At 56.2% G+C, this 22,762-nt stretch overlaps 1 protein-coding gene across 3 annotated transcripts in view; it reads left to right on the top strand.

Annotated features, from left to right (window-relative positions):
* ZNF536 (zinc finger protein 536) overlaps positions 1-22,762 on the top strand; it is a 390,408-nt gene that overhangs the window by 1,698 nt on the left and 365,948 nt on the right. The window lies entirely within an intron of this gene.

The raw sequence follows: 22,762 nt of genomic DNA, 5'->3' as shown, positions 1-22,762 counted from the left end.
CCCCGGGAGCCCGGCGAGGCCCAGGCGGGGGCGCGGCAGGCCGGGATGCGGGGTCCGCGCCGCCGCCAAGCACAGGCTGCAGCGCCTGCACGCACAGGCGGCGCCCGCAGCACGGGCCCCAGCCCGGGGGCCCAGCCGGGGGCCAAGGATAGAAATCAAGAGAGAAATAAGTAACAGGTTATGGAGGGAACCGGCAACCTGGTCTGAGAAATGAGGCCAATCACAGTGAGGGGTGCGTGCGTGGGGGTCTGGAAGGCAAGGAGTGGAGGGTCCAGGGCGCCTGGGAAGGGTGCAGTTTGGGGAAACAGACCCTTCTCCAGCCCAGATGTGTGACTTGGGGGCGGGCAGTGATCTGCGCTGATAAACCTTTGTGTTTGCTTCAAGACGTTATTTTTTGAAGATGAAGAATTGAGGAAAACAGTCGTAGGCGGGACCGGGATGTATTTTAGGCAAAAAAAAAAAAGGGGGGGGGAGTTTTTCTTTGATGATGAGTAGGAAAGTGTCCAGATCTCGATGCGCCCATCTGTTGCAGTTTTGCAAATAATTTAAAATATAGATATCTCTATATAGAGGGATGTATGTAAAGCGAAAGGTGGAAACGCAAGCGCCGGCAAGTTGGAAAAAAAGGAAGGCAAGGGGGTGCGGGGTAGGGAGAGAGCCGTCCCCCCACCCCCAACTCCTCGGAGGAAACTCCGCGGGGCTCTCTTTGAGGACAGGTGGAAAGTTGCCTCCCCCCTCAGTCCAACACTGCGCTGTAAGCATCCCTCCCGTATGCTTCTTGGCGAAGGTGGACCCCACCCCGATCACTTGGGGCTGGCTAGGGCGAGGAGGAACCCAGTCCGCGTCAGCCCCGCGCGGAGGTTGCAGCCGGCTGGGTTTTGTTTGCCGGATATTGTTATGTCTAACGAGTGCTCACGGGAGACGTGATTTGTCAGCCGCCTTCGTTTTCACTTGAGCGAGAATACGGCGGCTGCGAGCGTCCTGGCCGGAGGGGCGCCGGCCGGAGGGGCTCGTACGCCCGGGCCGTGGGGCGCCCGCAGGACATGGGGCGCGCGCGGGCGGCCGGGCACGGGCGCAGGGTTGAGGGCCGGGAGGGGCGTGAGCGCGCGGGCGGCCTCCGGCTCCTGTGCCTTCTCCGGTCGCCGCTGCCGCTGCCACCGCCGCCGTGCAGTTTAGCGGCGATCCGACAGGGGCCGCGTTTGCTGAGCGCATCCGGCCCGGGCAACGCGAGCGGGCCGCCGGGCCAAGCCGTTGGCGGAGCTGCGGAGAATGGGCTGGGGGCAAGAGGGTGGGAGGGCCGCGGGAAGCGAGCTGGGCTGGAGGGCCCGCCACCCTTGTTTCCCGAGTCCCCAGCGGTCGGGCAGCCCCTGGAGCTCAGGCCTTTGCGCCCCCGTCTCCAGCCAGGGCTTAGGTGAACTTGGGGTGGGGTGAGTGCACGCGAGCGCGTGCATGTGTGTGTGCGTGTGTGCGCGCGCGTGTGTATGGTTGTGTCTGTTATGCGCGCACGCGTGCGCGCGCAAGTGTGTGTGTGTGTGGGGGGGGGTTGCTGGGAACGCACTGTTTTCTTTCCCGTTTGATATTAGCTACTGGATTCTTACTTTCAGACGGGCTTTGCTCACCGCCGGGGTTGGGAGGGGGCGATCTTTTCCCATCGCTCTCATCTTTGTTCATTGTTCAGAGTGGAAGGCAGGGACTTAAAGAGACGAAAGAGAGGGAAAAAAGGGGGGGGGAAGAGAGAAGAAAAAGAGGGGGCAGGAAAAGGGAGGAAGAGGCTGGGGGACAGCGCCCCCGCCCGCGGGGTCGGAGCGGACCGTGAGGCAGTGCACCGCGCGGAGGGTCTCCAGCAAAGTGGACATTACCGCTTTAATGAACTTCGCGATGCTTGGCAGCCGGACCTGGCGTAGCCGTGACGCGCCCCATAAATCTGCCGGGCCGGGCTGCTTCTGAACTCGTGCGGTAGCCGCGTCAGATCCAGCGCGCGCCTCCCAGTCCGGAGCCATTTGCATAATTGGATTTTTTTTTTTTTTTGGCCTCCTTTTTCTTCCCTGAAACTTGTTTGAAAACCGCGAGGACCTGCAAGCTCCCAAGCGGGTGCCAAGTAAGTGCTCAGCGGTGGCCTCAGCGCGCCTCGGGGTCAGCGCGCGAAGCCGGCGGGCGAGGTGTGGGGAGCGGTGCCGGCCCGGAGGGCCTTGGCCCGGGTGGCTTGCTCGTTGCCGGGGGACGGCAGCCGCGGGCTCCCGGCGCCGGGCTGGCAGCTCGCGCAACTTTTTTCTCTGTTGCTGACTTTTCGGAGCAGGTGAGGCATTTGGCCCACGCGTACCTGTAGTAATCTCGGGAAGGCGATCTTCGGGGCGCCATGGAGTTGGGCACCTCGCGTGCAGGGCGGGCAATGGGTCCCCGCCGCGGCAGAGGGCAGAGCTGTGAGCCAGGCGGCCAGCTGGCTGCTCCTGGTCGCTCGGAGATGTAGCTCCTCACCAAATGCCTCCCCCATTATTCCGAGGTTTCTGTCTCTGTGTGTGCATGCTTGTGAGTGTGTGGTCGACCGTGCTTGAAAAAGAAAGAAAAGCAACCAAAACAAGAGGCGGAAGGGCCTCCCCAGCAGCCTGCCCCATGTCCCCGGCACCATACAGTTCTGTGGCTGCAGAGGGCCCAGCTCATTTGCCCAAGAGAGGGTCACTGAGAGATGCAGCATTCTGTTGGACCTGCTATACATTCTAGAGCCAAAATGTAGCTGCATGCAGAGGATGCCAGCCTTTGCCTGTCCAGGAAAGTGGTTTTGTAGCACCTCAAATTCTATTAAAAATACATAATATATTATTATCATCATTTGCAGCATTCAGGACCTGGGGGACGAGTGGATTTGCTGGGGAGAAAACTGTCAGCCTAGTTCCAGTTCTCTGGGAACTTGCTGGAGGCTGGGCCCACCACCCTGCCCAGCAGGGGCAGGGAACTCAGTTTTCAGCCTGGGGAGTCACAGGGGGGCGCCCCTGGCAGCCCTCTGGCCTCTGCTTAGCAGAGCCTCTGGCTTCTGGCTGAAGGCTGCTTTAGTTATGATGTCATTCTGATAGCAGAGTGCAAATGTCTCCTGATTCCACCATTAACCGCCTGGCTGATCTGCTTGGTAAGGAGAGCGCTGTCGGCGGGCTCTGGCCAATGCGGCCCACGGAGCCCCAGAGGTTCACTTCTCCCCCACTGAGGACCATCCAGAGGCCAGAAGTCTCACCCCAGGGCCCCTGCCTGTGAACTTTGTAGTGCCTTGGTCCAGGCCTGGTGACATGCATGCCAGGCCCCTGAACGGAGGGACCCGTTTGTTCAAAGTTTGGGGAACTTTTACAAGGCTTTGATTTCCAAAATACCCTCCGTCTGGTAAAACTTAAATGCGGTTGTGACCAGGTGGAGACATTTGGATCTGATGGATTGGCTGAGACCCTGGGTCTCTCTGGGGCTGTCACATGGGAGAAGAGGTTGTGACATCTGCTCGCTATCTTCAGTCCCCTAACTGTGACTTGATGTTAGTATAGTTGCAAGTAAACTGGATGTAGTGTGGATGTTTAAATAGTGTACAATGATTTAAGATTTCTTTTGATTTACTGTTCAAATGGAATTTGCATACATGTGATGGAAATGAACTTAACATCTGGGCATGTAAAAAAGGTTAGTGCCTTGTGTGTCATGTGCAGGGAGAGTCTCTGAAATGCTCTCACCCTAAACTGTGTTTAGGGAGAGAGTTCCTGGAGACATAAATGGTAATTATGGAAAACCTGGAGAAAGCACTTTCGATACATTTGCATTCTCTTGGACCACTGCTCTGAAAACCTATCTCGTTCTGCGCCTGGAGTGCTTAATTTCTGAGCAGGCTTCAGATCCTCACAACTCAGCAAGTTCACTGCTGGCTGGGGCTGTCTTCACGGAAGACTTGGGGCAGGCAGGGAGCAGCAGTCACGCTGCTCCGGTCCACGCCAGAAGCCAGTACCCCCCAAAGTCAGTAACCCCCCAGATGGGGAAGGGCAGGGCCGTGGCCAGTGTGTGCACCCTGCTAACTACCGTTGCCCACTGGGTGCTGAATTCAGTGCTGAGAGGTGCAATCGTTGCCCACGGAGCCCCTAGACGCTGACGGATTAGGTTATCTCTGCTCTGTCTTTGGTAACTGGGAGATCTTTATAGAATCCACGAGTCCATTTAGATGAACTCTGAACCCCTTTTGAGCAGGATGAGCTGATCTCTGGCATACGGAAATCAGCCTTCTCCAAACATGGTTGCCTTCTGCTTAGAAGTTGGCTGTGAAAGGCACAGGTGTTTTTAAAGTGCCTGGAATGAAGGGATAAAAAGATAGCAGTGAGGCTTGTGAGAATATAGATGAACTTTTTTTTTCCCCCTTTGGAAGAGGATCATAAAAGAAGGAAGCAAATAGATTTATTTTTCCAGTTTGAATGAGGACAATTATAGCTTTTTAACATCTTTGGATTTAGTGTGTTAATAAGCCTTTTAAGTAAGCTGAAATATCAGCTTGCGTTTTGTTCTCAGTATTATTTAAAGCGAGGTGTGAAGCAAATTTAAAAACAGAAGCGAGCTCTCTGCAGGTCAGCTTCTGTCCGTGCTGAGGGCAGGTCCTGACACCTCTGACAGGACCCAGAGCAGGTAGGCCTCCAGCCCTGCTCCATCCTGTCTCCCTCCCCCTGAGACCTTAGATTTGGGTTAGAGGGACACTGGTGGTCAGGTGGCCTGAGGCTGTCGCCCAGGCCCTGTTAGGGTGAGTTGCAGAGTCTGGAAGCTAGTCACAAGTTCTCTGACACCAGAGAGACTCCCTTCTGCTGCAGGGGCTCCAGAGCTCTGACCCCACACCTGCCCTGCACATGGCAGGCTCCCTCTAGGACCTCAGGGCTGGGGTGTGTGGGGGGGCAGGTCAGGTCAGGGTGCAGGGCTCGGCTGACCGGCGGGGCTCACTGCCTGTTTTACCCGGTTGTGTGAAATCTGGTTGTGGGTTGTTGGGAGAGAGGCCTTTCGCCCAGGAGAAGGATTGCTGCCCAGATGTAGACTGTCCTGCTGCTACCAAGCGCCCTTCAGGGCTGAGCAGCCGAGCTGTGCTGGGGAGTGTCCCCAGGGGGTGTCCCCACAGGGCTCAGATGTGGTGATGCTGGCCTGTGTGTGCATGTGCACGTGTGGGCTGGGGAGGGTGTTACCTGACAGCGGCGCCTGTTCCGAGATGATTTGCTCATCACCCACAATTGCACCGCGTGGGGGAGACTAGTGAGCATGTGAGCACACGTGTGTGGTGGGGGCTCAGGGCAAAGGGGCGGAGGAGGCAGCCAGGGGAGGGGAATGATGCTCAGGACCTGGGCCGTGGGGTGCCGGCCGTCTCTCCCAGGTCATGTACAGACCCCCCCAGTAAAGGCCGACATGGCTGGAAACCACCTCAGCAGAGTGGGCCACTCAGCAAGCCGCCTGGCTGGGGCCCGGCCCTGCCTAGGGTGGGAGTGGGCCTCTCCCGCAGGGGCTCTGCCGTCCACAGGCTTCCTGTGTGGGGATCGGGCTGCTGACTGGCGGCTGCTTGAGGACCCGCCCCCACTTTCACTTTTAGAAGTCGTGTGGGTCTCTGGTCTTTCTCTTGTACTGAGCTTCTGCAGCCCGGAGGCCACCACGGTCTCAGCTTCTCACAGCCCCTGTGCCCGCTGCGGGTCGGGGTTATCTGCCCCGGGACAGGGTTCAGGTGGAGCTTTTGGGGGAGCTGGCCGGACTTACCTGAACCCCGCTTCTCTGGTGAGGGCCTTGCACCAGCGACACTGGACACTGCCCCTTGCTGGAGAGCCTGTCCTGTGCGTGGCGGGTACTCTGCAGCACCCTGACCTTCATCCTGTAGACGCCCCCCCCCCCCAGTTGTGGCAATCAGACATGTCCCCAGGCGTTTCCATGCACACCCTGGGGGACACGTCAGGCTCATTTCCCACCTCCCGGTGCCAGGCCTTGTCCTAGCCATCTCAAGGGGCACAGGGGGCCAACCCTCGGGGAGTGGGCAGGCCCAGGGGAGACAGGCGTGTCACAGGGACCTGAGACACCCGAGGGGAGCTGGGGCCCTGCCCTGAACTGGGCAGACCCGTGGGGGCCCTGAGGAGGAGAGCCCAGTGGAGGAGGAGAGGCTCCCACTGTTTCTGTGCCAGTTAGGCGTTGAAAACGGCCTGTGGATGAGGGTTGTGTCTGTCCCCCACGGGGACACGGGACCAAGAAATGGAATGCACAGCTCTAAGCCCAGCTGGGTGTCCTGCTGGTGGCGTGATGACCGTGGTTAGTTCTGAGTGCATTTGCTGTGGGCACGGGCTCTACACTCTCTACTCATTTACTTCCTGCAGCCTCTTTACAGGGGCGGGTGCTGCAGTTGCCCCATGTTTCAGGAAGGGACCCTCAGGAACACAGAAGGGTGGGTGGTGGATTTGGGGGGAGAACCTATCCAGCCTGCCTCCCGAGTTAGCACGCGCAAGCCCCCTGCTGCTGCACAACCTTCTCCTGCACGCTGACCCACGTCCAGCCGCTCTTCCCGGGCACATGCCAGTTCCCGAGCAGCTCCCCCACTGCCTCCTGGCGCTAGGCTGGGGGGGGGGTTGGGGGGACAGGTCGCCAAGGTCCTGGGCACCAGAGCAAGCCGTCTTTGAGGGACAGGGGCCCCCGAGGGTGTCAGGAGGACGGTCGTGTGGATACTTGGAAGGGATGAAGAGGTGCAGGAAGGCTGGTCAATCTATCGGGTCCCCCTCTCCTCCACTGACCTGATCTCACTTGGCTTTACAGGGAGAGAATTAAGTGCCGTTGTGATGCAGGAAAAATGATCACCGTAGGCTCCAGCTGACATTAACCTGAAGGTTTTTAATCAAGGCGTTACAGCTTTGATTACCTGAGCCGTGTTTGGCGGGGTCTTTGATTACCGAGATGGGCCGTCCCCTGCATGTCCCTCTCCCTGCAGGGTCCTTCAGCAGGTGCCACCCTCCCGTGGCACCCCCGCCCGTGGCACCCCGCCCACCTCTCTGGGCCCTGCATTTAGGGCCGTCAGCTTCTTCATGGTGCTTTAGGGTCGTGTTGATCTGTTACCAACAGATCACGTGCACACACCCCTACTCTCAAGATGGAGCCGCTCCCTTCGAGTTGTGAGAGCCAGCCCACGGCGAGACTAATCACAGAAATGCCCGTCCAGCCCTAATGATATCGGTGTCCTCGCTTGCACGGCTGCGGTTTCCCCTCTCATTCCCACGGATTTGAATGGGATTCTGGTTCATGGGAGGGCTGGATCGTAGGGCCCTCAGGGTACTGAAGTCTTTCAGTGATGGTGGATGCCTGGTTTCTGGACACTTCTGGGTGGAAGTGCGGAGCTGAGCAGCCACCCCCATCCCCACCCCTACCCCCAGCCGGCTGCTGTCAGTGCTTCCACCTGGGAGGCCCTGCATTCTGAATCTTAGCTGCTTTGTTTTATCTAGTCCTTCGATAACCAGGGACACCCCCCACCCTCACCCCAGTGCACTTTTACTAGTTGGCAAACAAGGTTGTGAGTCCGCTGCAGCCACACACTTTGGTGTGGTGGAGGCAGGACTGGAAGCCAACTCACGCCGCTCACCTTGCCAGTGCGCCTGCCTCCTGAGAGTGGATGCTCGCAGAGGACCCGTGGCAAAAACCTTCCCTCCCAGTCCCATCAACTCGCCTTTCACGGGGAAGTTGCAAATGTAAACCGGAACTTGCTACTTGGAGAACATATGCATTGGTTGTAAATTTGTTTCTGAGAGGGAGAAAATATTTGGAAACTGTATCAGCACAGTTGTATCAACTATCGAATAAAGCGAACAGGTCACTGGACCACCATAGATATGACACGTGAAATTTAATCTGTTTGACTAACTTGATGATTCAATTTTATCTTTTAAACAGCTAGGAATAGTTATTCCTCATTGGCATACCCGTTTCTGAAATTCTTGTAACAATTTTAATTCTTGATTGAAATCTATTCAAGTCAAGGCAGGCAAAGCCATCCACACTGTTGTGTGGAAAGGCTGTCACGGCCATGAAGCCTATTGAAAAGAGGGTGGGAGTGGGGAATCTTACTGAAGTGACAGCTCACGTGCTTTAATGACTGTGCTCCGGCCGGGGCCCCCAGTGCGGGGCTGTAATCGGTGGGTGCCAAGGGGCTGTTTCAGCAGAGCATTGTCCCACTGGCCGATGCGGCTGGGTCTGGTCAACGAGCTCCGTGCAGCATCTGAGAAACTTGATTCCCAAACGTTTTCCCCCCAAGAAGAGGGTCAGTACTGGGGGTGGGGGTGGGGGTGGCCATCTCTCCAGTAGCCTAAGAAGAGGCCGGAAAGGTGGGGAGTGTATGTGGCCCCATGGGGGGAGCAGAGTGGCCACATGTGGGCAGGAAAGGGTTTAACCTGCGAAGCTGACACCTCCTAGGTGGTGGGTGGGTGGGGGCCACCAGTGCCACAGGCTGTCACCGAGTGGGCCACCCTGCTCTTGCAGCTCTGAGCCTTGGGGAAGCACCAGCCTGGCCCAGAGCTCCCCTGAGTTCCGGGTGCACAGATTCTTAAGAAGAAAGCCACACGCTGTCTGCAGTTCTTTTCCGAGATCACAGATTTGACAACTTAATATCTATTTTCTGTGTGCGTTTTCTGTTTTGTTTTGTTTTTCATTCCCCCCATCTTCTCGCCAATGTCTTCTTTTCAGCTGCTTGTCCCTCACCCAGGCATTCTGAACGTGTGTAGGGAAAGCTTTTGTTAAAGTTTGGTGGTGGTGTTGGTGCTGCAGGGGGGGGCATTGGAATTTTAGTCCCATGTGACAGTTCTCATCCAGAGTCTTTGGAGCAGAAGGAAGGAGGCGAGCTGACACGAACATTTTGCATCGTGCAGAAAAATGTATTGATTGAGGCTGTAAGGTCGCAGTTTCCCTTTTCGTAACGGCTGCCTCCCCGAGGACGACACCGTGGTTTTCTGAGCGTGTGACAAATGACAGGCATGGGCAGAGCCTGGCCGTCGGATTGTCACTTCCCATGAGGAAGCTTCTGTGATGTCACGAGTGGGGATCTGGCCTGTCCTCTGGGGTGGTGGTGGTGGTGGTGTTGGTGCGGTGCCTGTGGGCGTGTTTATTCCTTCGTGATGGCTATGTCTGGTGAGGTCAAGTAATGCATTCCAGATATGAGAGCCCGGGCCATTTTCACAACCCTCCCTGAAGAACCGGCTGCATTCGGACACTCTGCCCTTTTATCCCATGATGCAGGCACCTCTGGCCTGACCTTGCCCCTTGTGTCTCCGAGGCTGACAGGCGCTCGGGCCCAGCTTGCTCTGTCCGAATCCGGAGCTTGGCTGCCCAGGTGCAAGGGACCAGGTCTGTTGTGTGGGTCTTAGGGGCAGTGGGGGTCTGCTGTTCGGGAAACTTGTCTTCCTTTGACTGAAAACATGGCTCAGATAAAAAACAACCACCATGCCGTTTCCGCCTGTGATCTCCAAATACCGCCTTCAATAAGATAATTTGTTCATTGATCTAAGAACGAGTGGTTCCCAGCTGCGTCGTTCCTCAGGACAGACTTTGGAGTTGGAATCTGTCCCCTTGGCTCCCTTCCGATGGAGGTGGGCCCCCTGCGGTGGTCACTGTGCAGGGCAGGCGGCCTGGGGAGGCTGGGGACAGAGCACGGGCTTCTCTAGGAATCAGAGGCTGCGCAGGATCCAGTGCAAAACGCGAGTGTGATCATCTGTGTGTAAACGTGCTTGTCCACTTCCGTCTGTCCGGGAGGCAGGCTGGGCTGTGAGGTTGCGGGGCGGCCGGGGAGCCAGGGGCGCCCCCTCTTCTCTGCCGCGAGTGTCGGCCCCTGGTTAACCCTTCAGTCGACACCCAGAAGCGCTGCCTTGCCCACTGCCCGCTGATGCCACCGCTCCAGGAGGAGGGACGAGAGGGGAAGTCTTTGTGTGCATTTTATTTTCTAATTAGCAGGGTTTTTTTTTTTTTTTTTTTTTTTTTTTTGCAAGGGTTACATCGTACATGCATTGCTTGATTTATTAATATCTGTAAGTTAGGTTGTTTTTTTTGCATAATTTAATTTTTAGGGATGTTCCCTCCCTCCTTCCATGATTAAGATGCCGATTTCACCGAGCTGGAAACATCAAGTTTGTAAATGAGGAAGAGCCAGGAACCTTTTCCTGTTGTGTTTTTAAGCAGTGTGACGGCGTGATAAAGAGGGGGGACCAGTGAGATGGGGACCGGGCCCACGCCCAGCTCCAGCCCTGATGCTCCCACGGCCGTGGGGCGTTTCTGTCACGGAGCGGTGTTTTTGCCGGTAGAATTGGAATAACTCTCCCTCCCTAATTGAGTCATCAGGATTAAAAGAGAAAGTGATTCACTCGTGAGTCCAGAGACCAGCAACTCAACGAATGGCCAGCTGCGGTGATTGCTGTAGACGTTTTGTTACTTATTTTAGAAATAAAGAAACCTCACCCGGACAGATGGGCAGCACCCCTTGCGGAGCCAGGGAAGAAGGGCCACTCTCGCTTTGTCCCCTGGGGGTGTCGGGAGTGGTTCACCTGGGGTCACTGAGTGTGAGCCCGGGAAGAAGGGCCACTCTCGCTTTGTCCCCTGGGGGTCTCGGGAGCGGTTCACCTGGGGTCACTGAGTGTGAGCCCGGGAAGAAGGGCCACTCCCGCTTTGTCCCCTGGGGGTGTCGGGAGTGGTTCACCTGGGGTCACTGAGTGTGAGCCCAGGAAGAAGGGCCACTCTCGCTTTGTCCCCTGGGGGTGTCGGGAGTGGTTCACCTGGGGTCACTGAGTGTGAGCCCGGGAAGAAGGGCCACTCTCGCTTTGTCCCCTGGGGGTCTCGGGAGTGGTTCACCTGGGGTCACTGAGTGTTCAGGATCGATTTCCTTTATGTTTCAGAAGATGCCTTTTAAAGGGTCAGCTGAGTTCGTGGGGGGGTATAGGGTCGGGGAGGGGCCTATGTCTTCACTAAACAAACATCCTCATTCCAACCCATCAGATATTGGCACATTTCTGACACACACACGCATCTCCCCACATGCATGCATACCCATGTCCAAATGCACACACATGTACACATGCACACGTATTCGTGCGCACACACTGGTGCATATAAATGCACATGCACACACAGCCATGTGCACACATGCACACAAACAGCAATGTACACACATGCACACACAGCCATGTACACACAGCCATGTGCACACATGCACACAAACAGCAATGTACACACATGCACACACAATCGTACACATACACTTGTGCACATAATGCACATGCATACATACAGCCATGCACACACATGCATACATACAACCATGCACACAGTATGCGCGCACACGGCTTACTGGTTGCTGGAATCTTGGTGGGAATGTGATGGGCCCTGCTCATCATCCTTTCTTTTCTTTGAAGTTTTTTCTTTTAGTTGATTGATTTTAAAGAAAGAGGAGGGGTGAGAGAGAAAGAGAAATATTGATTTGTTGTTCCACTTATTGATTTATGCCTTCTTTGGTTGGTTCTTGTCTGGGCCCTGCCTGGGGATCAAACCCACAACCTTGGTGCATCAGGACGACGCTCTAACTGACTGAGCCACCTGGCCAGGGCTCATCATTCTTTCTCTGAACCAGAGCTGAAGATCCCCAAGGAGACACTGTCCTTCACTCATTCATATGTTCACTTTTTTTTTTTTTTACAGAGTCAGAGAGCCAGAGAGAGGGATAGATAGGGACAGACAGACAGGAATGGAGAGAGATGAGAAGCATCAATTATTAGTTTTTCATTGCGACACTTTAGTTGTTCATTGATTGCTTTCTCATATGTGCCTTGACCGTGGGGCTACAGCAGACCGAGTGATCCCTTGCTCGAGCCAGCGACCTTGGGTCCAAGCTGGTGAGCTTTGCTCAAACCAGATGAACCCGCGCTCAAGCTGGCAACCTCGGGGTCTCGAACCTGAGTCCTCCGCATCCCAGTCCGACGCTCTATCCACTGCGCTACCGCCTGATCAGGCCATATGTTCACTTTTAAAAAACTATGTGCTGAGGGCGTTTTGTGTCCCAGGTGGGACCGGCGCTGTGAGCAGGGCAGTTACTCCGGGGCTGTGGCGTGAGGCACATGTGCAAGTAGACGCAGCAACGATGGTATCTTGGGGTCCGCTTCCACGTTAAACCTGCACCGCATGTGTTTGATTCTCCTACGTGGCACCCTGGTGCACACACTCATGCTGATCACAGGGGGAGCCCCATGTGTGAAATTAACGCATCAAGCTGGTGGCCCTGGCATGCAGCAGGGGGGCGCCCACGAGAGAGGTGAGGAGTCAGAATGACTCCTGTGCTTTTTCCTGCGGGGGGGAGGAGGGGGAAGGTGGAATTCTGGGCTGGCTTACCCTCGCTGAAGGGACCCCAAGTTCATCACCAAAGGAACATGCCAGCCATCCTCTGAAAGAAGGGACTACCCTGGTGATGTTGTAGTAAGAGACAAGACCCCCACTTTCTGGGGGAAATTGTAAATGAGCATTGGGTCTTGTACACAGACCTCTAGTATTTATTGACTGCTTGTTATGCAGGTGGCCTTGGGCTTTAAAACACAAGATGTCATTTAGTTTAATCCTTAGAACACTTGCTGCTTTTTGATGGGGAAATGGGAGCATGCCCACAGGGTGTGACCTGCCCAAGGTCTCACAGCTGGTAGGTGGCAATGCTGGGCTCTCTCTGAATGGGGCTTGTGCCTGTGACGTGTGGTGGTCGCCACATGTGGCCTGGACCTTTTCTGGAAATGAGGTCTTCTAGAGCAGGCCCAGCAGTTGGAGAACGGAGGCTCATGGCACAGGCATCCTTGGGCCTCACTCACTGTCCCTCCCCTGAGGTGGAGCAGTCCGCGATGGCAGCAGACCCATGGGGGAGCTGGGGTCCTGCCATCCTCCCTCCACATCTGTCTTGGCCCTGACAGCGCGCCCTCAGACTGGTTCCTCCTGAGGACAGTCACCATGCTGGGCACTGCAGACACAGCGCCAGGCCTGGCCCTGTGGCTCTTGCCGCTTTAGAGAAAGTCACAGTATTTATCTGTTTGGCGTGATGAGGAAGACTCTGTGTCCGTGGAGTTCTGGGGGGCCTCAGGGTGAGACAGGCCAGTGGGGCAAAGGAGCAGGAGAGCTTCCAGGTGGAGGAGCAAGCTGTGCAGAGGCCCTGAGGCTGGAAGGAGCTTCATGGTTCAAGCAGAAGAAGGAAGGCCAGGAGACCAGGGCTGGGCGGGCACCTCTCCCAGAAGCAGCGCCGTCTGTCTTCATCCTGACAGTGGAGGGGAGACTTCTGGGTGGCTTCCCCCTCATCTGCTGGGAGTGCAGTCAGCCTGCCCCCACTGGAGAGGGTGCCCTGGTTGCCACGGTCAACTGCCTTCCAGAGTCAACATCTTCCTTCGGGCCTCCCCAACTTACCACTCTTCCTCCTAGACACACCCTTCTGCAAATGCCCACTGGACGTGTAGACAAGAGAGAAAACGCAGGAGCGGTGAAGGTGAAGATGATGAGCTCTCTTGCAGTCTCGTTTCTGTTGAGCTTCACAAGTGGTTGTGAGATGCCTGGCTCCCCGCAGCCTCCAGGCTGTGCCCCCTGGCGGGGTGTCCCCGTGGCGGGGTGTCCCCCTGGCAGGGTGTCCCCATGGCGGGGTGTCCCTGGGCGACAGTCCTGTCATACCTGCGCAGCCTCCAAGCTGTGCCCCCTGGCGGGGTGTCCCCATGGCAGGGTGTCCCCGTGGCGGGGTGTCCCTGGGCGACAGTCCTGTCATACCTGCGCAGCCTCCAAGCTGTGCCCCCTGGCGGGGTGTCCCCATGGCGGGGTGTCCCTGGGTGACAGTCCTGTCATACCTGCGCAGCCTCCAGGCTGTGCCCCCGTGGCGGGGTGTCCCCGTGGCGGGGTGTCCCCCTGGCAGGGTGTCCCCCTGGCGGGGTGTCCCTGGGCGACAGTCCTGTCATACCTGCGCAGCCTCCAGGCTGAGCCCCCGTGGCGGGGTGTCCCCGTGGCGGGGTGTCCCCGTGGCGGGGTGTCCCCGTGGCGGGGTGTCCTGGGCGACAGTCCTGTCATACCTGCTGTGGTTACACTTGTTCAGATTTCAGGTCTCAGAGGAGGAGGCTAAACCGTGAGTCTTCCCTGAGCATCTCAAAGTTCCTCTTATGTTTTTTGAGCAAGAGAGAGAGAGAGAGAGAGAGAGAAGGAGAGAGAGAGATGAGAAGCATCAACTCGTAGTTGTGGCACCTTAGTTGTTCATTGATTGCTTTCTCATATGTGCCTTGACTGTGGGCCAACCAGTGACCCCTTGCTCAAGCCAGCGACCTTGGGCTTCAAGTCAGTGACCTTTGGGCCCAAGCCAGTGACCTTGGGGTCATGTCTATGTTCCCATGCTCAAGCCAGCGACCTTGGGCTCAAGCTAGTGAGCCTGTGCTCAAGATAACCTTGGGGTTTTGAACCTGGGACCTCAGCATCCCAGGCTAATGCTCTATCCACTGTGGCACTGCCTGGTCAGGCTCAAAGTTCCTTGTTCTTTCCTATCTTGACCACAGTAGTCTTACCTATGTCCTTCCAGTCCTTGCTATCCTGTTGTTGCGAGCACGGCCCCTTGTCAGCAGTGTACTGAGGGCTGGGTGACCCGGGAAGCTACACAAATGGAGCCCCTGACTGGGGCCACCTCAAGTTTGAATGTGACTCAGGTCCCTTGGCTTTCTGAGGAGGTCCCCACCTCCCAACTCATTCCCGGGCTCACGAACTCCTTCCTCTTCCAGGAGAGGGATGGCTTTTTATATTACCTGTAGGTCCAAAGAGGACCTTTCGGTGGGGACTTGAAAGTTCACAGTTTCATCTCCCATCTGGACCTCTGGATTCGTCCCTTCCAAGCTTACAATGGCAACTTTTACCTTCGATCTCAGTTTTTTAGTGGGAAATGAAGGATGTCCTGGCGCTTGAGATACTGAACTTTTCTCCTCCTCATTTGGTTTTAAATGATTAAGTAGATTTCATTAAATAACTGTAAACATTCCAAATGGCCCAGCATACATATCGTATTTCACATCATTGGAACTTCCATGTAAAATATTAAAATGTAAATGACTCAATAGAAAAATTATGGGAACAAACGCATGACTTTTATGATACACTTTCGGAAAAGTTGCTTAAACATTTCCCCTTCCTTAGCAAAAACCTGTGATAAATGAAGAGGAGAAACATTGTTTAAGGGCACTAGGAAAAAGATAATTCTTTAGAATAAAAGCACCAGACCTTGGTAAACAGCCGTCCCCTGTATTTTTTTCTGTTCAGCTCCGTGACTATATGTTGGCCGCTGTCCACTCATCATTTGGCTTATTTTAAAGTATTCCATATCGACGTGGAGATCACCGTGTTCATTTCTGGTTTCATTTGGAATAATATTGTGCCCAAGTATATATATATATAATGAAATTTGAACCAACAATACCTCCTTCTCCTCTTATGAAATATTCCAGGCTCAGTAACAGTCACCGGGGAAGCGGTGTATTTTGTTTTGCACTCTGTCACGACTTTCCGTGTGACTGTTCTGTGGCGTTCATCTCGCAGAGTGACACAGGGTCCTTTCCTTTCCATAATAAATGGCAAATAATGTAATAATCACAAACGATAACTAATGAAGAAATTGTATTTTCCCCCAGCTTGGAGAAGAGTGCCAACAATAGGTGGGATTGAATAAAATCAATATTTTGACAGGGCTCCATTATGTCTGGCTCATTAATTTGGGAGAAAACTTCTCTCTTCAATCCTGCAGCACAGAGTGTCAACAAATAGTAGCTGACTGCCCCCCCCCCCTCCCCATCCCTGTCCCCACACACAGAACACTTCGTGAGTTATTTTTGGATGGAAATGATGTTTGATTCTGCAGATGTATAGCGACGGCATTGTGTAGGTTTTTGTCTTAGGGAACAATGACAAAGTTTCGCCCTGCAATTTGTATGCAAGAGCTGGGTTCACGTCGAACTCCAGTGAGGCACCCTGTTAGTGTGTTTCATATCAATGACTGTGTGTGTGTGTGTGTGTGTGTGTGTGTGTGTGCATATGTGTCATTGTTCTGTGTCATTTCCTTCACACACGCACAAACACACTCACCCTGAAAGGCCATTTTTATTGAGGTTTATTAATTTCACCCAAAGTTTTCACCAGCTTCCTCTTCTTCTAGAAGCATCTAGAGCTTCTGATCTCTGAGCACCGCTTGTTGGGTGATGAAGGTCAATGCCGGCACTGGCTCGGGCTCCTATTGACCGGGCCACGTGACGGGATTGATGAGTCTGCCCAGGATGGCTAGCTTTCCGCCGTGCAGTCCCGTCCACCTCGCTGGCCCTCTGTTGTTGCCGGCGTTCGCGTTCTTCCCCCCACATTTCCGAGAGCGCCACCCCGCCTCCCTGTCCCCCGGTGCCGTGTCCTTCCTGCAGAACGGCATCTCTCACTCGGGCAAGAAGTGTTTGTCTCACCACCGTGCGTCCCTCCTTTGTTCTCTGGAGATCACAAAAGCCCGGGACTTGGAACAGCAGATAATAACACAGAGTGTGTATTATTGATGCTGCTTTAATTGTCTTATTGACAACTCACTTGAACTTGGAGAAGCATGCTAATATTCATCATCCTGTGAACTCATGTGCCTTTTCCTGATGGAAGCCGTAATCACAGAAGAACGTCAGGACTCAGACGCGTGCCCCCTGCGGCCTCACCTTTCGTTGGCTGGGACAAAGGCTCGTGGACTGCGGCGCCCAGGAAGCCCCAGCTGGCTCTCTGCTTGTGGCCCCGTCAACGCTCCGCTCCTCGGGATGCGTCTCCCTAAGGGAGCGACCTGGCTCGTTAACGCCTTGGTCAGCACCTGGCCAGGAAAGGGGCAGAGGTCTGACCCACCTGAGCGGTTGCAAAGAGGGTGATGCCGTCCAGTCTTGGGGGTTGACCAGAGGTCTTTTCTCTTTTTGAAGAGACAGCTGTCTCTTTCCTTTTGGTAAACGCCAGCAGAACACATTAGAAAGAGTTAGAATAGGCGGAAGCTGGAATTGAGGCCACTGCTGGTCAAAGGCAGAAACCTACTTGAGGAGGGTTTTATATACTCACGTTGATGGATGGAGCCATCATGCTCTACTGTGTCTGCTCTGCTGTCCCCACCTCCCACTCTGCTGCCCTTGTCTGCTAGGCCCCTGTCCCACCAGCCTTGTCTCAGGGCCTGGGACCTGCGGGGCCTTCGGCACAGCCGTGTCCTCTGCCTGGGACCCTCTCGTTTGGACCCGTCACCTGGCTGCTCCGGTTCACCCCCACGCCTCACGCCAACACGACCTCTCTCTCTCTCTCCACCTGGCCTTCCTCCACCCACCGTGTCCCCTCCTGTCTCACGATCCTGCAGACTGTCTTCAGAGGACCTACCTTTATTGATTCCTTTGACTGTTAACAGACATTTGGCCTCCCTCCCCGAGAGCTGGACCCCAAGGTCGGGCCCTTCAATGTCCTGGGGTGTGACCGCCACACCTAGAACTTCAAACGGCAGCCTATTCATAAATGTGTTTTGAAAGACAGGTACTTTTCCAGAGGAAAAAAATATAGATCGGGGAGGTTGTCCTTGACCCTGGAAGTATCATGTGACGGAGTGTCTCAGGACGCGTCCGTTGCCCTTGTTAGAGGTGGGGGCAGGGGTGGGGGCTGTTGCTCCCCAGAGGTTGTGGCGACAGACATTCGGAAGGGGAGTCGTCTCTGCAGAAAGTACGCGGGTGTCCCTGCCTGGCTGTGTCCCCTGGGGGGCGTGGCTCAGCCAAGGACGTCTGTGGTGTTATGGCCACGGTGGTGCCACCTCTGAAGCCATGTCCCTACCTGGGCCACCTTGTCCCCGGTGGGCCCCGCTGTCCCCGCCGCCGCGGGCCTCTCTCCAACATCAGTAGGTCGGGCACGGAGTGTTCCCGTCGGTTCTTTGTCGCTGCCGAGAGCCAGCTGTGTGGGGCCCTGATTAGCTCCGACCGCCTCGTTAGTGGCTCTGCGTCCTCCTGGGTGGCAGCGCTTGACGGGGGTCCCAGGCAGAGGAGTCGTGGAGCCCAAGAAGCTGCCTCCTCGACGTCCTGATTGGTGAGGCGCTCGCTCGTCTGACTGATGAGCGAGGTGGAGTGTCCCCACTGGCTTCAACGAGACACTTGAATCATGGAGGATGATTGCAGTGGGAGAGGGACTCCCAACCTGGGTCCCATCCTGCCGCCCCGGCGCCTGCCGTCTTGGGGTGCTTGACGAGTCAAGGCGTGTGCTGTGCCCGCCTCCCACGGCGGGTCGCTGGGTGGGCGGACGGAAGTGTGTGCCCGTGAGCAGCTCCCCTCCCCGGCTGGAAAGCAGACCCCCGAAGACGGGACTTTCCTGTCCTTGGCCTCAGCGTGTCAGGGTCCGGCCCCGTCTCCTGACCCCACCTCACCGCGTGGTGGCCCCGTCGTGGTGGGAGAGGGATGACATAACACCTTTAAAAAAGTGTGACGGAAGAGAATTAGGAAAATGGGTCTTTTGAAAAGATTTAGAATAATTTCCCAGTAATATGTTCATGATTTATAGACCCCCTTGGGCTAAAAATCTATTTGCTACCTACTTGGCTTTTTTTTTTTTCTCTTCCAATTCAATAAGTAAAAAAAAAAAGCCCGCTAATTGTTTTAAAAACAATGAAGACCACCCGCCTCTACCTGGGGGGCTGGGAACCACTCTCCCTCCACGCCAGGACGCTGGACACCACTCTCCCTCCAAGCCAGGACACTGGACACCACTCTCCCTCCACGCCAGGACATTGGGGACCACTCTCCCTCCATGCCAGGATGCTGGACACCACTCTCCCTCCAAGCCAGGACATTGGGGACCACTCTCCCTCCACGCCAGGACACTGGACACCACTCTCCCTCCATGCCAGGACGCTGGACACCACTCTCCCTCCAAGCCAGGACACTGGGGACCACTCTCCCTCCAAGCCAGGACGCTGGGGACCACTCTCCCTCCACGCCAGGACATTGGGGACCACTCTCCCTCCAAGCCAGGATGTTGGGGACCACTCTCCCTCCACGCCAGGATGTTGGGGACCACTCTCCCTCCACGCCAGGACGCTGGACACCACTCTCCCTCCACGCCAGGACGCTGGACACCACTCTCCCTCCACGCCAGGACGCTGGACACCACTCTCCCTCCACGCCAGGACGCTGGACAGCACTCTCCCTCCACGCCAGGACGCTGGACACCACTCTCCCTCCACGCCAGGACGCTGGACACCACTCTCCCTCCACGCCAGGACGCTGGACACCACTCTCCCTCCAAGCCAGGACGCTGGACACCACTCTCCCTCCACGCCAGGACTCTGGACACCACTCTCCCTCCACGCCAGGACGCTGGACACCACTCTCCCTCCACGCCAGGACGCTGGACACCACTCTCCCTCCACGCCAGGACGCTGGACACCACTCTCCCTCCACGCCAGGATGCTGGACAGCACTCTCCCTCCACGCCAGGACGCTGGACACCACTCTCCCTCCACGCCAGGACACTGGACACCACTCTCCCTCCACGCCAGGACACTGGACACCACTCTCCCTCCACGCCAGGATGCTGGACACCACTCTCCCTCCACGCCAGGACGTGGGGACTCATGCTGTCATCACCAGTGGCTGCCTCGATCAGGCAGAATGAGAAATCCTTCGGTGTTGTGATTCTTGGGAAGTTTTTTTTTTTTTTTTTGCCACTAATTAAGGAGGGAATCCCACTTCCCAGCAGAGGGCGGGGGAGACCTGGGTCTCCTGCTTCCCATTGGGATTGTGGCATCTGCTGTGACACAGCCTCTCCTCCAGGGCCACTCTGTTCCCCCCGTCCCCAGCTTCTGGTGCCACCGCTGTCTCAGCTGGAGGCGTGTGTGCGTGCGGATGAAATGCATGTTCAGGGGTTCCCGCCTTGTGACCTCCAGGCTCCAGGCAGGTGGTGTCCAGTCACAATCAAGTGCAGGGTAGCAGTGTGGGCTCAGGTCCCGGCCTCGTGTGACTTGTCACCTTGGGTGACTGACTGCCTCAGCTGGTCCTCTGTTTTGTCTGTGACACGCGGAAGGCGTGACTGAGCCATCGCTTTCCGAACTTCGGCAGAGAAAGCACAGGCAGGGAGCTGGTTACACGTTCCCGTCTGGCCCCCCCCCTGACAGCCCAGTTTCATAGCTGGTGCTGATGTCTGTGGGCCCCAGGCCGGTCCAGGCGGGCCTTCCCGGTTCTGCTGCGACCGTTGATGAAATGAACCCAGAGAAGCCGTTGAAGGTCAGCACACACTTGGTTACTGCCCGCTCAGTTTCCTCCAGGTTGTCCTAACTTGGTGACATTTTGCAAGCAAAATCGCAGGGTCTTCCTGGCCACAACCACAGAGGTCATTTCAGCTTCTTACCTTTCCGAGAACCTGTCCCTTTCCAAGGCTGGTGACAGTATCAGAAAGCTTCACTCTGGGCAGTAGGAAGTCCCACAAATTCTTTATTTGACCTTGAGCCACTGAGATTTTTTTTTTCTGGTGCCTGTCTATGAAAACTGGGCAGAACCACCCTGGCCGGACCCAGCGGAAGCCACAGAGAGTTGGTGGCTGGCTCTTCCCGTCTGACTTCAGACCCAACAGAGGACAGGAGAAGGTGATGGGGACGTACCTGAGTCTGTCCACAGCTTTGTCGGTGATTCGAAGACAGCGTAACTTCAAACGAAAGGTAACAATAAAACACAAAACCTGCAAAGCTTGGATGGCTAACCCGTCTTTTTCTGTGTCATTGAGGATGTGTTCCGGAAGGGCCGCGCTGCAGTGAGCACGTGTGACCCCAGGGACTCCTGACCTTTTGTCTTACTCACCACGCACCCCGCCTGCATTAGGAAGGGACTTCAAAAGTCCCTGACAGGGTGGATGAGGGGGGCACACATGCCATTCATGCAGCTCAGGTGCGTGTGACTTTCGGCGGTGGCCAGCAGAGGCTCTGAGGAGACGCTGTTTCTGACGCCTGTTAAATCTCAGCCTGTCACACGGAAGGTCCTCGGGTGGATGGACGACTGGTCCTTTTGTCTCTCTGGCCTCCCTCCCCAGACGTGTGGTGACATTAAGCAGGACGAATGGACTGTCGCCATGCACAGATTTCATATCAAATAAAAGAACTCAATTTTCTGCCAAACGTGGGCTGGGCCGCTCCCTGGCCTTCGGTCGTGCATAATTAATGGGCCACTCAGCATCTGACTCTTGCAGCTCTCACATGGATTGAGCCTGAAGGACGCTCTGGGCCCCGGGAGCGCCACAGTGCGGCCGGCTCATCACATGGGTCCTGCCTTTGGGTTCGGGGGACGCCCTCCCCTGAGTTCTCCTGAGGAAGAGGAACGGTAAGGGTCACATAGATCTCTCCACAACGCCCCCAGCCGACGTCACTCCAGCGCCGAGCACTGAGCTTCCAAACGGCTGGGGACAGATGCTCTAGAACAGTCTCAAATACCGACCCCAACACCGGAAGCGGGAGGACGCCACGCTGCTCTGCGGGGTCTGATCCCCCACAAGGAGCCTGGAGCTCAGAGGACCACCAGGCGACTTGATACCGAAACCCACGGTCACCCTGCGTGGCGGCATCAGGGTGGAAACCCCCACCCCTGCCCCCAGGACCTCTGCATCACCGTCCTGTGTATTTTGTGGCTGTGGTCACTCAGAGTTGGTCAAGGAGGGAACAGGAACGGGCTGCTGGCTGCCCTGTGCCTTTTCAGGGAGCGGAGGTGGAGGCCAGGTCACAGCTCACGACGTCGCCGGACTCTGGGTCCTTCCGCTGGGGGAGGGGGCGGCGTCTAGCCCAGTGACACAGAAAACTTGGTTCCTGCTCCCGCCCACTGCTGGGACTGCTTTGGGGTCAGGGGCCGTCCCTTCAGCGGTGTCATCTCTGGACAAAGACAGGCGCTTCCTGAGTCTGCCCTCTTGCCAAGGAGCTGAGATGTAAGAACATGTTTTCTATTGATTTTTAAAAGCAATTCAGGACCCAGCCGGTGATAACAGGTGTGACCCGCGCGGCTTCCCCAGCAGTCACGGCACCTCGGAGCCTCGGCGTGCGGCTCTGATGTTCGGGACACGCGTTCTTTGAAGATTACTTCTAACGCGAGGCGTCCAAATCCTTAATTCACGATTCTGTCTCTTCCTGCGGTGTTCACACTCCACCGCGGCAGAAGATGACGGTGAGAGAGGAGGATGAAAACGCACTTTCGACAAGGGCCTTCTCATGTGGGCCTCCTTCAGAGGCCCGGCCCGGCGTCCCTGGCTGGTGCGGGGGTCTGTGTCTCCTCGATGGGGACTCAGACACCAGTGGGTGATGTGAGGGTGTGTCATGTGGTGGTGACGCGTCCGGGCTGGGTGCGGGGCCTCGAGCAGCGAGGCACCGGGGTGACTTGGGGGTGTTCGGGCGCATCTCTCTGGCATCAGTCTCGGGGGTGCTTTCTGCCTGTGGCGGGGTCGGTTCTTAGAGGGTCCTGGGGACGTGGCTGGTGGGGCCGATTGAGTGGCTGGCACGCAGTGCCGGCTTTACAGGGGCTGGGAACCTAGAGAGGATAGGTCCTCCCACCCAGGGGTGTCTGAGCTTTGCAGCCCAAGAGCTCAAGCAACATGTGGGTGCTACGGCCTCTTCCTGGCCACTGAGATGACCGTTCTGCTCTGTGCCCGCCCCACAAGGTGCGTAATAGATAGAAGGACAGTTACCTTTGATTTTTCCAGCCATGATGGTTTTATGATTTTTTTTTTTGGGGGGTGA

This window comes from Saccopteryx leptura, chromosome 9 (genome assembly GCF_036850995.1).
Source record: "Saccopteryx leptura isolate mSacLep1 chromosome 9, mSacLep1_pri_phased_curated, whole genome shotgun sequence".
Taxonomy (NCBI): Eukaryota; Metazoa; Chordata; class Mammalia; order Chiroptera; family Emballonuridae; genus Saccopteryx; species Saccopteryx leptura.
The sequence above is the reverse complement of the archived record's forward strand: the minus strand, read 5'-3'. Positions and strand labels throughout refer to the sequence as shown.